This window comes from Giraffa tippelskirchi, chromosome 2 (assembly GCF_054371585.1).
Source record: "Giraffa tippelskirchi isolate mGirTip1 chromosome 2, T2T-mGirTip1v1.2.pri, whole genome shotgun sequence".
Taxonomy (NCBI): domain Eukaryota; kingdom Metazoa; phylum Chordata; class Mammalia; order Artiodactyla; family Giraffidae; genus Giraffa; species Giraffa tippelskirchi.
The window spans coordinates 4,358,639-4,368,182 of NC_137276.1; the positions used below are offsets into that span (position 1 = coordinate 4,358,639).

Consider the following 9,544-nt stretch of genomic DNA (forward strand, 5'->3'; position numbering starts at 1 on the left):
AAAGGGAAAAATTCTTATTTAACAATATGACACAATACTTTTGCGTTTGTGTGTTAATATTGGTTAGGGTGTAATCTGGTGTTGGGAATTTTCCAATTTTATTAGACAAAACTTTATCAATTTCTTGTATATTTTCTTCCTTGTTCTTCCTCCCTCACCGAGAAACTAGACAAAGACGCAGTCCTCATTTTTCAGGTTCATATAGTTCTCTTATGACTTCACCTCTGTAATCCACTGAAATGAATTTTTATTTAAGTGTAATAGAGGGATTCTTTTCCAACTAATTAACCTGTTATCCCAACATCACTGAATAATCAAAACTGTCCCCCAAGTACTTGAAATGCCATGCTAGCTGTTGCTGTTGTTCAGTCACTAAGTCATGTCCAACCGTTTGCGACACCACAGATTGCAGCATGCCAGGCTTCCCTGTCCTTCACTATCTCCCAGAGTTTATCTCCCGGAGTTTGCTCAAATTCATCTCCCTTGAATCGGTGATACTCTCTAACCATCTCATCCCCTGCCACCCCCTTCTTCTTTCGCCTTCAATCTTTCCCGGCATCAGGGTCATTCCCAGCATCAGAGTTGGCTCTTCACATCAGGTGGCCAAAGTATTGGGAGTTTCAGCTTCAGCATCAGTCCTTCCAGTGAATATTCAGGGTTGATTTCCTTTAGGATTGACTGGTTTGATCTCCAACCCAGTCGGACACATATCCACTGGATCTTAAGTCCAACCCCTTAAGCATTTGGCCATCCCGGTGGAAATGTCATGTATATCATATGCTAAATGAGTGGGCTCTTGTCTGCCTGTCTAATCCTGCAAACACACTCCATCATGGAACCATCAAAACGACAGAGTATACTGCTTAATTACTCTCTTGTGGTCAATATTTTGCCCATTCTTCTAGAATGATTTAGTCAAACTTATGTTTGATTTTGGTAGGAACTGCCCTAAAAGCATAAGTTAAATTGGAGAAATTTGGCCTCTTTGCACTCTTTAGAACCAAGATCTGTATTTATTGATGATTTCTCTGACACCTCTCAAAACCTGTTGTCTATTTCTTCACATGGTCCCCTTGTGCATCTTGCTGGGTTTATTCCTAGGATTTAAAACATTACACTCACCTTGGAGATTGGAAATCTTTATCTTTTTACTTTCCAGCAAGTCATAATGTAATGTAGGAAAAAAATCACTGATTTGTGCCTGCTACTTTCTTTAAAATATTCTCTTAGAGTTTCAGAGATGGAATCATACCATGTGCAGATTTAGGTCTGTTCCTTTCTGAAACTTAATCTTCCTTTTCCTGATTCCTGTTTTATGACGTGCATTAGAACTTGGAGAACGATGTTCATCATTGGGGGAACTGCTGCTTCCTGGTTCTGCCCCAGACTTTGAAGGACCTACAGAGGGTTCTCATGAAAGGTGACGCTGCTGCTGATTTCGTATTGTTTTTCCCTGTCAAGGAATCATTTTCTTATTCCTGGCTTATTAAGTTTTTATCAGAAATCAATGTTGAATTTTATCAAATGTCCTCTGAGATTTTATAGAACATTTTCCGCTTTTAATCTACCAATGGGATATGTTTTATTAATAGATTTCTGAATATTAAAACATTATCGCACCCCTGGAATAGACCTATGTGAGATACGAAGCTTCTGTTTTCAACGTGCTATGTATTATTTAGGCCTTTTTGTTCTTTGATTCAATGACTATGGTCTGCATCTCAACAGGTTCCAGCCCCACCTGCGCCGTTCCAGCTTGACCTTCTCAGAGAGATGGGTCTGAATTTTTTTTTAGCCTTTTCAGGTCTCAGATTCAAGCCTCAGTTCTCTCTGTAAAACATTTTCTCCCAGTGCTCTGCAATCTTTCCCAAAGCAGGGGAATTAAGTGTTCTGACAGGATTGAAAACCTTCACCCCAAACACTAAAGAATTCTAAAATTATTCTGGAAGAAATGGCTAAATACTGAATAATAATGAGGAAGAAGACAAAGAGATTCATTTAAAAATATGACAAAGTTACAAAAACTAAACCACAAGCCACTTGTGAAATTTCTCTCCAAGGTTACCTTCCTGTAGAAGTGTTTCCCTGCTTCAGACACAATCTTCAGGAAGATTTCTGTTTTCCTCAGAAAAATTTTCCATCCACTGAGTGATAAACTGTGTTATATCCAGTATTTCTTTATAGTTATTTAATTCCATTGGGTTCCTCATATTTTGTTTCTTCAACCGTATTCACTAATTTTTCATTATATATTATATATCCCTCTTTTTTTCCTAAATCAGATTTTTCAGCAGTTAATCTATTTTAATATGTACTTGTGTTTTTTAAGTTCTTGAGTTTCTCAACTTTACTGTTCTCCTATATTTTGCTACATACATTTCCATATTTATTTTTTCACCATTTTTTAACTTAATATCTTTGTTTTTTAAAATTATAAGTGCTTATCAGTTTTCTATTGTTGTTTAGCCTTGTTTCATAACACACATAATGCATTTGACCTCAAATTAATTTTAGGCTTCATCTCAATTGTTTTATGTGTCATTAAGGATTCTAGAGTTATACACTTTCTCTATCATCTAAAATTTACCAGGAGAGCATCATTCTAATTTTTTAAATGCATTGCAATTTGTGTTACATTTTTGTTATTAAAATTTATATGTATTTTTTTGTATCTATGGGATGTGATCTATACAGTTTGTTCCTCAAGAGAATTCAATAAATTTTTTCATGTGATTAAGATTTTTCAGTCATCAACTTATACAAATATATCATGGGTCTTATCTTCTTTCTCTGTATGGTATAAATGTCATTATCACTTATTAAATACTGAATAAGCTCTACTTATTACATGTGTTTAATTTTTATCTCCTTATTTTGTAACTTGTCTGATACTGATTGTTGTATGTTGAAGTTATTCACTATTTTAATTATGTCTTTGTCAGTGTCTTCTTATAATTTTAACTTAGCTTACATATTCTAATAATTATTTTACACATAAGGGTTTGCTGTTCATTATATCTTTGTGGTGAATTTACCTTTTATCACTGTAAAAATATCCTACTTGAAACTGCTTAAAGTCTAATTTGATATCACTTTTCAATTTTTATTTGTATTTATATGGTACATCTTTATCCAGCCATTGTTTTTCAATCTTTCCATATTTTTTTTTTATTTTAGATGTGCTTCTTGTCAACAGATTTTAATTTGATTCTGTTTCTCAATCAAGTCTGAAAGTCTGTTCTCTGGGGAATTGGTCTTATTCATATTTATCTCTCGACTTATTTCAGTTACTTTTTTTTTAATATTTCTTTATTGCTTTCTTTAATGCATCTTTTGCTAAAAAGATATTATTTATAGCTCTTTTCTTTTCTTTAGTAACTTGGAAAGCATGAGTCTTATTTTTATTCCACGTATGGTTCTTTACACATTGCTTTTTAAGAAGTCACGTATATTTCTCTGGCTTCCATTAACACTGAGATATTATCTAAGATTGTTCCCAAGTAAAACAGAAATTTAATGCATTTATTTTTTCTGCTCTGCCCAATTTCCCAATTTTCACTATTATCTAAAAGCTTAAACCAGATAATTAATCTTCTATGTCTAACATGCATTTTTGCCTTCAAACATTATTTTTTGTATATGAGTTACTTTTAATCATATGACCAGTTATTTAAACTCTACATACTTTTCTGGATCTGTTGTTTCTCTCTCTTCCACTGTGACTTTGTCACCGGCAAAGTCCGTTAACAATTCCTGGGAAAGAAAAATAGAATCCGGGTAATAAAATTAAGTCACGTTTTTTCCTTTGTGCTTAGTCTGGTGTCGCTTGCTCACAAGGGGCCGACTGCAGAGGCTCTGCACACGGCCCTTTAGACCTGACTCCTGGTGCAAATGGCCGTGCAGCTCAGGGCCGTGCGCAGAAGCACTGCCCGCGCCACTGGAGTCAAGATGGCGGGGGTGGGCCGTGTGCAGAGACGCTGCACCCAGAGTGACCTTCTGGGGCGAGAGCAGCTACACCTCTCCATCCTTCCATCAAAGGATAAAGCTTTCTGGGACTTCCCTGGCAAGTCCAGTGGTTAAGGTTCTGTGCTGCCACTGCAGGGGACACAGGTTCAATCCCTGGTAGGGGAACTAAGATCCCACATGCGGCATGGCCATAAAATAAAACACATTCTCTATTTGGGCTGCTTAGAAAGAGACTAATAAAAGCCAGAGCTTTTTCCTTGACCTCAAATGTCCATTTAAAAAAAAAAGGTTTCCTTTGCTTCTGAGCTTACCTTGGTCTTGGTCTATTGGCTCCAATGACCAGGCAAAAGGACCCTTGTTGGGGCCTGACTCTGGAGGGTTGGAATGAATATATAATTTTTGTAGTTGACTGCAGAGTGACTTCTAGTACTTTCTTGAGGAAGAACACACAAATGGTATATTTTCCAGGTTTCTTTCTTATCCCTCATATCTCAGTTGGTAAAGAATTCACCTGCAATGCAGGAGACCCCAGTTCAATTCCAGGTCAGGAAGATTCACTGGAGAAGGGATAGGCTATCCACTCCAGTATTCTTGGGCTTCCCTTGTGGGTCACATGGTAAAGAATTCACCTGCAATGCAGGAGACCTGGGTTCAATCTGTGGGTTGGGAAGATCCCCTGGAGAAGGAAAAGGCTACCCACCCCAGTATTCTTGCCTGGAGAATTCCATGGACTGTATAGTCCATGGAGTCACAAAGAGTCAGATATGACTGAACTACTTTCACTTTCCTTTCATATCTGAGAACATCTTTTACTGTTGCCAACTCCAGTTAACATAGACACCATGATCACCTAGCCAGATGAGGGAAGAGAGAAGTCAAGGAGACAGCACACAGCTTTGCAGTTCATCCTTATAGATCTCACAGGCTAACCAGATGCACCTAAATACAGCACGTTCAATAGAGAAAATCAGGTCAAAATATTTTTCTATAAAAACTCTTTCAACAGTGATGCATTATTTTCTTTACTATTGCAGACGAGTCTACCAACTTATCCCAAGGAACAAATTATGGTCAGAGATAGAGGAGTATTGGAACTGAATTTTTCTCAGGTAAATTGTTCAGGTAAACAACTAACAAAGTAAACAAAACCATTGGAAATCTTAAGCAGGGCTGCATAAGAGCTGTGCTTTCAAATAAAAGTGAAATTGATTTGGATGTTTTGTAGGCAAAAGAGGCTAATTGCAGTGCAATTCTTGTTTCTTTGGAGGTAAATTGTTTTTCAGCTTGGATGTATACTTTCTTTTACATGCAGGCTCGGTTAATTGTGCCTGGTGCTCAATGAGCTCTTTGGATTCCTCGGTGATTATTTTGGCTTCTCTGCTCACTGCTCTCTCTCAGGAATTCCAATTGTACGGCTCCTGGTTCTTGCCTTTCCAGGTCTCCTACTTTCTCCTTTATGACTTTATGTATTTATACCTACACTCTGAGCTTCCTGAAATTCTCAAGTTCACCTCCAACTTACTGAATCAATTTTCCATAATTAGTCAGGAAACTGCCCTTTAGAATTCAGCAATCATTTGTTTGTATGTAACCTTTGAGGGTCTTGTTTTTGCCACCTTCCAAACTGCCTGTTCCAATTTCATAGGTGCAATGTCACCGCCATCTTGTTTAAAAACAGAAACTTGCAAATTTCTGGAATTTTCTATGCCTTGCTGTTAGTTTATTTCATGGAAGGATATTTGTTCAGGACTTCTGGGTTTTTTGCTTTTATTTTTGTGTGTGTGTGTTTTGTTTTTTTTTTTTTGTCATGAGTCACTATTCTCGCTCTGCTTATCCTTACAGACAAAGGTTTCTTTCTTGCCCGTTTTTTTTAGGTATTATGGCTTCTGTCATTAAACAAACGTTCCAGGCACAGACTAAAGGACACAGGGAAAGTTGAGAGAGGCCTACCCCCTAGTGGGACTGCTGGGGAACCAGAGTGGGGTGTCGTCCCCCACAGGGACTCGCCTCTGTCTGAAGAGTGCCTACCCGAGTTTGCCTGGGGGGCCCACACTCCCAGGAGCAGGGTCCCATCCTCCGCCGGGCACGGCCACTCTCCCGACACCAGGATTCTTCGGTCCCCACCTAACTTCTCCGCAGTGGGGAGCAACAGTCCAATCTGGTCGGGACTGTCTCCAACAGTTCTCAAGGGAGCACTGTTCATCAGGAAAAGATATGATTTAGGTCAGGTCTTCATTCCAAACGGCCCCACATGTGGAAAACGTAGGCAAAACCTCTTGATCGTTCTGGCCCCCGGATGCTCCTGTAGTCTCTGATTCCTCCTGGGCAACAGTCCAATCTGGTCGGGACTGTCTCCAACAGTTCTCAAGGGAGCACTGTTCATCAGGAAAAGATATGATTTAGGTCAGGTCTTCATTCCAAACGGCCCCACATGTGGAAAACGTAGGCAAAACCTCTTGATCGTTCTGGCCCCCGGATGCTCCTGTAGTCTCTGATTCCTCCTGGGGTGTCCTCCACATTCCCATCTCTCGGGTCCTTCCCATGGAGTAAGGATGGACGGGGATGTGCGGCCAGGAGGTCCCAACAACAGCTGAGAGCAAGGAAGGTGGCCTGGCTGCCCACTGCCACCCCCACAAGTGAGCAAGGCCACGGCCACTCCTCACCCGGTGAAGGGCCAGGTCCCTCCCAGCCCACCACAGGGGAAGAAGCGTCCAGCTGCTGGGACAGGATGCCGAGCTGCAGAAGTCTGAGAGGCTGAGCAGACGGAGGGACACCCTGAGACCCCTCCTGCCTCCAGCTCCCCTGGGGCCGGACCCCCAGCCCGAGTTCCCAGGCTCTCTGGCAACACCTTCCGGCAAGAAGCAGGACTCCAGCCACCACTGCCAGCCACGGTCCCAGACCTCCGTGGTCTGCAGAGACCCAAAGGCAACTGGGTCCAGCATTAATACCACATCCTGCCAATCTTAGCTCATCCTTCTTTCCTCAGGAACCATTTTTCTCTGGGCCTTGCCTGGATGCCAGGAGTCTCAGGAGGCAAAGATGGGCGATTTTCACATCACAGTGAAAATAACATTTCTTCTAGACAGTCAACAGCATCCTGAGACCGAGAAGGTAAATATGGACTTTCCCCTCCTCCTTTTTCATCCTCCTCCCCACTCCCCCCCCTTTTTTTTTTCAAAAAAGAGCCCCCTCTTTTGGGTAGCTGACAGGGAGGCTTGCATGGGCAGGCCTGTGGGTCTGCGGTGACGGGAGGTGGGGAGCGGTAGAGTGCTTTATCTGGTCCACATCGATCGCCTCTAATGAGCACCGGTGCAGCTGCGGCTAATGGTGGTACGCCTGGTGTTAAGGGCAAACGCGGGAGGAGATTATCAACCCAAGGGGCTTAACAGTTGCTGGACGGCCCGGAGCCCTCGGGGTGATGATGCACTTGAGAGGTCAGTGAATCAAATGAGGGGAAAGATTCAGTGCCTGATGCCCTAAGAAAGGCAGCAGGAGTGTTGTATTCTTTTTTTTTTTTTTTTTCCAGCAGCAAGTCCCAGCATCAACAAAACCCTCCACTTCTGCTAGTCATTAGTCCCCGACCCTTTGCCCGATAAGACGGCTCCTCCTGGAGCCGCCGCGTCCTAATTATGACCCATCAGACTGCAGCAATCCCACCCAATTAGTGGGGCTTAAGCGGGGGCCACTTGATGAAACAAGGTTCCGGGGCCCTGCGTGAACCGAGGAAGGCCAGTGCCTGCTCAGATGCGATCCCGGCTCCTCCAGCCCGCTCCTTACCTGGGGGTGGGGGGACGACCAGGCTGCCATTTGATCTGATTTGCTTGATATTTAATTCACTGTGTTGCCCGCCGCCCCCCTCGGAGATCTGAGAGGACCCTGGCGAGTGGCCACAAGGGGTGCCAGGCCAGTGGGCTTCAAGGGACAGCTCCCTGGTAGACCCTACTGAAGGCTCGCAGTCAAATGTCAGCCCAGAAAGGGAGCTACAGGTATTAGAAAAGACTTTGAAAAATGAGTGGCAGATGCCTTCAGGGGTCAGGCATGTCGCACCTTCTGAAGCTTAACAGCCTAATGGAGTGATTGTGGATGGGGACAGAGCCCAGAGCTGGTAGGATGGAAGGGTGTGCTGAAGCTGGGGGGCCGGGGGCTGGGAATACCACGTGTGTCCCCAGCTTTGCCAGAATGCCCAAACGTCTATTTATTTTAATGCTATAAATAAGCAATTTAAATATTATCCTAGTTCCATAATAAGTAACATGGTAACGTGATACCCTGCAGTTATAACAAATTATTTATTAGGTTTTTTAAAATTCTAAAGCAGCCTCTTTGTAACCAGGAGATTTCCGTTGGGTCAGATCATTAAAAACATGGGTGTGGGTCTAACCCAGGCGTGTCCCAGGGCTCTGATCTCTGAAACACAACCCATAACCACATTTTCTTTGTCACTTTTTTCTGTGGCCGAAGGAAGATCTTTAAAAGAGGTTACCCCATGGAAAGGGCACATGCCCCCCAGGTCTCTTCTGTATGCTTCCAGCCCCTCTGCTTACATCCGCCAGAAGGGGAGAGATATGGGCCAGAAGACTAAGACTGATTGCCTGAGAAACCCCCTGGGCTTGAGCCTGCTCGGCGCCCGTTACAAAGAACACTCGCAAGAAGCAAGCGGGTTGGAAACGTCTGTTTCCAGTCCTCCTGAAACATCTCCTGAAAGCTCCAGGTTTGGTAAAGTGCACAGTCAACTTTCCCAGGAATAAAAATCATGAAGCGCATTAATTTTCACCAAAGAGCATAAAAGATAGTAGTGGCTGAGATTGCAATTATTAATGAAGAGGCTCATGTTTATGAATATATTCATAATTTTCTCATTCCTCAATCCTTATCTATCTTGTTAACGAATCCTTTTTCTAGCCCCTGCGTTAGATGCTATTGGATGTTTGAACAAATAGAAGCAGGCGGTCCTGACCACGGAGGTTTGGACAAAGTCAGAGGACACCACAGGCCAGTGGGTCTGTGGATAGGAACCCAATGCGAGGCTTAGGCAGGATCTCAGAGGAGGAGGCCTGGGTGCTCCATGATCAGAGAGGAAAGTCTGCAGGGAGCACAGGGCCTGGAACAGGGGCACCTAGGAGCGGGCACTCAGGACAGGAAGTGTTCTCAGTGGAGACACAGGAGCTAAGGTAGCAGGTAGGAGCATCTAAAGAGTGCATGGGAGATGTCCCCAAATGAACGAGGGCTGCCTACCCACAGAGTTACAGGGAACAAACCATGGAGAGACAGAGATATATGGGTGACTTCTTTAGTTTCTGTGCTTGTCTTTGTTGTCAAGTATTTGATAATGAGCAGACCTTCCTCTTAGAATCAGAAGTATCAATTCATACCTATAAACCACACCCTCTATGAATGGACAAGTCTGAAACTGCACTTAAAGGACAAGTATGGGGAAAAAGAGGCTGATTGAGGCCAGAGGCCCAGAGAAGCACTCTCAGCAAACAGGGAGATGGGTTTCTCTATTCCTCTCCTGGTGCAAGGAGATGGGTGAGCCTCCGTGTGTCCATGGCTGTGACACAAAAGCCCACGGGGCCGT

The 9,544-nt window shown here is 43.0% G+C and overlaps 1 long non-coding RNA gene across 1 annotated transcript in view; it reads right to left on the reverse strand.

Moving 5' to 3' along the window:
* Positions 1–3,856, reverse strand: part of LOC145533115 (uncharacterized) — a 66,611-nt gene extending 62,755 nt beyond the window's left edge. The window contains exon 1 of the long non-coding RNA XR_014073871.1: positions 3,686–3,856. This is a non-coding gene — a long non-coding RNA (uncharacterized LOC145533115). The remainder of the gene's footprint in view (positions 1–3,685) is intronic.
* Positions 3,857–9,544: the final 5,688 nt, after the last annotated feature.